This window comes from Crotalus tigris, unplaced genomic scaffold, assembly GCF_016545835.1.
Source record: "Crotalus tigris isolate CLP2741 ecotype Arizona unplaced genomic scaffold, ASM1654583v1 scf7180000024277.1505481, whole genome shotgun sequence".
Taxonomy (NCBI): domain Eukaryota; kingdom Metazoa; phylum Chordata; class Lepidosauria; order Squamata; family Viperidae; genus Crotalus; species Crotalus tigris.
In genome coordinates, this window is record NW_024100449.1 from 792,845 (window position 1) to 800,286 (window position 7,442).

Sequence of the window (7,442 nt, forward strand, 5' to 3'; positions counted from 1 at the left end):
CCATTGTTGTTTTAATTGTATTATGAATAAAAATTTATAAAAAAAAATAGTTGGATATAAAGTAGTTGGATATAAAGAGTGGAGAAATGCTGAATTATATATGGCTGGCAGAATCCTGGGCACTGGATGTTGTTTTGAAGTACCAGGGCAGTGGTGCCAATAGATTATTTTAGGCTCTGTATTCTTGGGAGGCAGTTATTTGTAGCCTTAGATGTCCAAGACCTATCTAACATAACTCAGCTGGCAATCAAGTAAAAGAAGGAGCCCTGACATGAAGCTAACAAGCAGCATCAGGGATGAAATATAGGAGAGCCTATTCATATTTTCATCCAGGAGGAGGGACTGATCTTAAAAGAGATTGAGAGCCTTAAATATTGACAGTATGCTCAAGTATTTGCTTGAAAAACTTAGAGGATTTAACCATCAGGTTCTGTTCCTAGACTGGCCAACAGAGGAGAACAACTCTAAGATGGTTGAAAATTTGAGACATCTGGGGTTTCTGGCTGTAATATAAATGTAATATAAATGAAGTTAGTTCACAGATTAACAAGGATTACCCATATTTCTTCTTGCAAATCTTTCATAAGATTTATCACTAGCTAACTGTTGAATTTCTCTTCTACAGACTACAGTCATTGCAATGCCCGTTGTTATGGTAACTGTGAAAAACATTGCAGATATGGTGTGAACCATGGTGCAAACTGTGATTGCGCTGCTATGTATGGAAGTAGATATTTTTGCTGCCATTCACCTCCACCGCCTCCACCACCACCTCCGCCGCCGCCTCCTCCACCACCTCCTCCACCACCTCCACCACCTCCTCCACCACCTCCTCCTCCACCTCACCCAAAATACTGGAGACCACACCACAAAAAAGGCTGAATCCAGAAAATTGAAGAAGAGGAGCTTCAAATGTACAACCTTTTCTTTAGATCTTGAGAAGCAAATATTGCTGATCTCCCCTTACTAAATAAACAAGTGCTGAAATTTCAATCTTTGGAATGCAAACAGTGTCTGTTTTATATATATATATACATATATATATATATAATGTTATTCCTCCAAAGTTTTATACCTTGAAAATGTTGGAGTACAAGTCTTAGTATTTTCTTTCAGTGTAGCCAATAGCTAGCCTGGCTAGAATAAGTGGAGCTAGGGTCACTCATATTTAGAAATTATCCAATTGAAAAAGGTAATCTATGTAGAACTGTGACCAGGGACTCTCTTAATGCCTTTGGAGTGTTGGAGAGTTGCAGTGAGCAGGATGGTCATGTGAAAAAGTGAGTACACCCTCTTTGAGTTCTATGGTTTTATGTATCAGGACATAATAAAAATCATCTGGTCCTTAGCAGTCCTTAGTAGATAAATACAACCTCAGATGAACAACAATACATGACATATTACACCATGTCATCATTTATTTTACAACAAGAAAGTCAAAATGGAAAAACCATGTGTAACAAACCAAGTACACTTTATGATAGCTGGTAGATCCAACTTTAGCAGCAATAATTTGAAGTAATCATTTTCTGTTTGACATTATTAGTTTCTGGCACTGTTGTGGAGGAATTTTGGCCCACTCTTCTTTATAAGGTTGCTTCAGTTCATTGAGGTTTATGGGCATTTGAGGTCCTGCTACAGCATTTCAATCAGGTCGAGGTCTGGACTTTGACTGGGCCATTGCAACACCTTGATTCTTTCCCTTTTCAGCCATTCTGTTGTAGATTTGCCGGTGTGCTGGGGATCATTGTTCTGTTGCATGACCCAATGTCAGCCAAGCTGTAGCTGTTGGACAGAGGGCCTCACATTTGACTCTAGAATACCTTGGTATACAGAGGAGTTTATGGTCAACTCAACTCAATGACTGCCAAATGCCCAGGTCCTGTGGCTGCAAAAGAAGCCCAAATCATCACCTCTCCACTACCATGCTTGACAGTTAATAAGTGTGTGCTGATCTGTTGTGTTTGGTCTTCACCAAATGTGGCACTGTACATTATGGCCAAACATCTCTACTTTAGTCTCCTCTTCCAAACAGAAGTGGGTGACAAAACTCACAGATTTCATATATCTGTAGGCTACCTTTGGTTTATCTTGGATTGGATAATAAACTCAATTTCAATCCACAGACTCCGGGGAATTATTTAAACCTGCCTTACTGATGGACTGGGACAGCAATGCTGGCAGCCACAGGACATGGGACATAGTTTTTTTAAAAAAACAATTTTTATTGGTTTTTTAATTTCTTAAAGCAAAGTATTCAGGACACACCGTGGTGCTGGGGTAATCAAACATCCTAAAACAAAACATATATACATAGTACAATCAATACATCAATTATTCCCTCTCTTTTTCCCTCGAATAGCATAGTATATTTAAAATATCCAATTCTAGCTTAAATTTATTCAACCTGAACCTTTTTTTAAGCTTCATTAATTTACAATACCATAATCAAATTAACTTTAAATAATAACATTTTCAATTCAAATATCCCTTCCAAGTATGTTCTACTTTCTTAATTTTATCAAAATCTTATTTATTTCTTCTTCCACTAATCTCCCCTATCTAGAGTAAAATATTAATCTATCCTATACCTATCTAATCCATCAGTTAATCAATCTCTTTAAGCTGAGAAGATAATATCAGACCTTAAATCATGTCAATCCATTAAACAGAAATCAAAGCTCACCAGTCAATTATCATGACTGATAACATCCATATTATCAAAGAATCGTATCATCTTATTAAATTTCAATTGATTAATAATTCAATTCAAATCTAAAACATCTCTTCAATTTTCTTCATTCCATTACATAATAATTTTCATAAAAATAAACCTAACATTCTAAAAAGAACATTCTTAATATTCTAGATTGCCTTTAGTCCATTATATAAAAAATATCCCTTTTTTAAGAAAAATATTAGACTAGTATCATACCTTAAATCATTTCAATCCATTGAGTAGAATTCAAATTTCAACCAGTTAATTATCATAGCTAAACGTCCATGTTATAAAACAAACAAGTCATCTTATTTAATTAACATTCAATTAATTATTAATTCAATCCAAATCTGAGACATCTCATTACTTCATACTCGTAATCTTAGTCCTTACATCAATCCATAGTTCTAGGTTGCCTTTAATCCAATTTATGAAATTTTAAATTTCATTTTTCAATCTTATTCTAGCTTTCCTCTTATGCCAGCAAGGCTTCCCTTCCAGATGATGAATCTCTTTTTGTTACTTGTAGTGTCACTGATTCGATAAAAACCATCTTGATCTCTGATTAGGTCCTCTGTTTCTCTTGTCCATAAAGCCTCGTTGCTTCAGAAGTTCAAAATTCAGTCTTTGTTTTTCCTGGTCTTGCTTGTAGGGCAAAGTAAAATTCTCTTTATTCTCAGTAAAATCCTCTGACAATCTGTCTTGTAGAGTAGTCAAGTGTAATCTGAGAGTCAGTTTTAAGGTTTAAAGTAGGAGTTCTGGCTCTTAGTCCTGTAGTAAACTCTTTTATTGTAGTACATATTTCTTCTTTGGCCTCAAAAGAATTTTTCTTTTTCTTTTTTTTTTTCCTTTTTAGTGAAGGTTACAATTGGACATTATCCACCCCCACAGATCACACAGCTGGCTCAAATTATCTTTTCTCTTGAAAAGCAGTTTGAAGGACAAAACCACCTCATCTCCAAATAGTCAACAATCCAATATTAACTTTTGACCAGTAGGTGTCCTCAGTAAGCTAAAAAGACTTCTTCAAACACCGTTTTTTCCTTTTTTCTATTTTTTAAAGGAAGAATGGAAAAAGAAATACTCTGCCAATATAATACCGCTCCAAAAAAACAACAACATTTTTTTTATAGCTCAACGTAAATAGAGATAAAATATAGTCTTTAAATGAATATTTATTTACTTATTTTCTGTCCTTTTATAAAACGCCTTTGTTTCCACAATTACAAAAGCTGCTTTCTCCAGATGGGGAAATAATTCCAAGGACAAGCTTTTACAGGCAAAAACAGCATGAGGTGAGGAGAGGAACAAAAGGGGTCTCACCCGGATCATCCACAGTGGGTCTATAACGCTTAGATGACGATGTGACTTTCAGCTGGTGCAGCAGGGTGATCGACCATCTTGCAGGCCAGTCTTTGCTCTGTTGGCCCTAAGGAGATAGCTGGAGACACAGGGGAAGCTGCCACCCTCCCCTATCTACCAGCAAGCCTCCTCCTCGGTGGTTACCCCTCCAGGGCGACTTTTGACCCCCAAGGGGGTCTACTGGCGAAGGAAACTCCGGACAGCATGGAGACAAGTCTCTAGGAATGACCGGCATCACCATGTTCCGGAACCGGAAATCTGGACATGGGACATAGTTGAAAATAATTGCCAGGGCAAGTTAATGCTGTGATTAAGTGTAAATAAAGATACAACCTGAGAGTATGGTCATGCTTGCTGCTCATACTTATCCTGATCCAAGCAATATTTTTCAGTTGGCTTTGCTTCCAGCAACCTGATAGTGCTCTTTTTTAAGGAGGGAAGAATATCTTTTCTTGCAGAGCAAAGAGGATGTCAAATCTTTCTGCTCTTAATTTTGAATCTGAAAGCGTAATTTCTTCCTGGAATTTGTAGTTGTTCGTAGTCCATCTTTTGAACAGTAGAAGGGTTTTTATTTTTGTTTTGGCTTGGCAGTGAAGAGGAAAAACATATAGGATTTATATAAAACTTAAAAAAAGTTTTTTTTAAAAAAAAAACCTTGACTATCCTCTTCTCAATATTTGAAATTCTTAAGTATATGTACCTGTGTGTTATATATCACAGTTTTGTAAATGAATTATTTCACTCCTCTGTGTGTATCTTCTTTAATCATGTTAAGGAAATCAACATTGTCTAATTAGGCAATAGCTTTACTAGGATAAATTTAATTGGCACAAAAGAGTGCCATATTTTCCAGAAAGATTGTTACCTAGGTTTATTGGAGCAGATATGCCATGGCATAAAGTATGCCATAAAAGGTTTTTAAGTGTTCAAGATACTCTTCAGGATATTTATATAGCTTGCCAGTTCATACACCCATGCAGACAAACATACTCCAACAATAAAACATTACCAAAAATCTTCTGCAATTACAGTCTAAAACACAAATTGCAACACAATTTTTGAGCTAAAAAATTTAGTTTCAGGGATATTTTAAACTCCTGGGTGACAATAGAAGTTTTCATGTAAAACTGGAAAGACCGTTAAGAAAAGACCAGAAAAGGCTTTTCTGCTGGGTTATTCCACTACCAACAAGCCTTCCCATTAACAGCTATATATGTCTCTGATTTATGAATTTGATGTTTAATCAAGGGGCTGAACAGATTTCTGTGTAACACTAAGAAGGCAGTATTAGTACTCTGTGTTTTTATAAATCCCCAAAGGTTGGGGGCCCCTGCTCTAGATCAGTGGTTCTCAACCTGTGGGTCAGGACCCCATTTGGGGTCAAACGACCATTTCACGGGGGTCGCCAAACAACGCAGTCTGCCATTTTTTCCCCTTTTCCTTAGCTGTGCTACTCCCTTTTATTCTATTGGCTTTTGAAAGCCAATAGAATAGACTCTCTTGAATAGAGTCTAATTCTATTGGCTTTCAAAAATCAATAGGAATTGTCCAGGCTGTCTCTGCCCTGCTGAGCCCACCAAAAGTCCCATTCTGCAAACGGTGCTGCACCAGTTGGGTAGTCCTCGACTTACGACCAGTTGAGTAGTCCTCGACTTACAACAGGTTGGGGGTCGCAGCATTAAAAAGGTTGAGAACCACTGCTCTAGATGGTGCCATAAAGCACTGCTGCAGAAATGAATGAGAACAATCAGAAGGTTCATCTGCACAGCCACCTGAATATGCTGTTCTTCAGTGCAGAAGCATAAAAATATGGTAGCGGAAAATTGTGCTGCTCATACTTCCCAGCAGATGAGCTGCTCTCCCCATTTTCTCCTCCCACCATTTTTTTACATAGGTGGCAGCAGAAGTCCAGCAGGGGATTATGGGTCCTTGCTGCTGTCTGAGTTTGGATGTTTTCTTGCAGACATTTCATTATCCAAATGAGCTAACAACATCATGCTACCATTGATGATGCTTACCTAGTTTGGGTAATGAAACCTCTGCAAGAAAACAACCAAGCTCAGAGAGGGCCAAGGACCCCTAATTTCAACCCTGAGCTACAAATATTCTCCTCTACCAGAATATAATTCTTTTATTGCCAGTTCTTCAGTCTGAAGGAGCAGAGCCATCACCTTTGGGCCTTCTGCTACAAATAACTGGCATCAAACCAGCCATTCCCCACTGTGCCTCTCTTTCCCCTGATGCTTCTCATCATCTCTATTTTGATTCACTCTCAAGACAGAAGAGCAGTCAAATGATGGGTAACATGTTTTATGCCACCATCCTTTTCTGCTTGGTCCTATACCAGAGGATAGCATTTTTAATATTGCTGGGAAGATGATCCCCCTAATCAAAAGTAAAAAAGAAAAAAGCTGCTGCCATGCTCCGCATCAATTCATACTTCTTTACACCCTCCTTTACAATCTCATTTTACAGGAACAATGCCTTGTTTGTTCTCCACTGTAATATATACAGGACTTGTTGAAGCCTCAGGGCAATTAGGTTTAAACTGAGGCTTGAACAATACATCCTTACACTATGTACTGGAGCAGACAAAATTGCAATTAAAGATAGGAACAAGTAAGCACAATTATAGTGAGCCTGCTCTCAAACTACAGTTATCCAGGTGGTAGTTTGGGTTATACATAGGGACTCTATTCTCTATCATAGACACCCAAAAATTCATTCAGATTCATTGTACCCTATCAACATCCAACTAGCAGGCTCCATATTGTAGATGACTGCTCCCCTCTTTTCACTGTTGCCTCTTAATCAGGTTTCTTTTCACAAACTCCTATGGTCCTATTTTTGCTTACCCAATTTCCAGATTTGTATAGGCATTTAAGAGTAATGCACACCCAGATGTTTCACTCAGGAGATGAGACTTCCATCGAGTCAGTCTTTTCTCACGACTTCAGATGAGGAATATTGTAGTTTAACACTTTTGTCAGCCCTCCATGGTTGACTATACTTGGAAACCACACAAACTACATTCATTATAAGATTATAATGACAGAACTTTACAAGTGTGAATGTGCTTTCCCCGTCCCTTCTTTTGTCTTCATGAGAACTAGGGATGGTAATGCCTGAGATGCTTTCTCAAATTATGTTTTTGTCCTGCTATTATCTAGGTTGTTGGTGAAAACAGAATGGCAACATAAGGTTAGTGATAGTTGTATATTCCAATGCTGAGTTAGAAACAGGTTATAATAAAATGCATAGGATTAAATTATGGGATGTCTTGTGCAACTATGGAGCTGAAATGTGTAAAAACAATATATAATGGAAGTTAAGCATTTGTGAAAATAAAATACATAGTAAG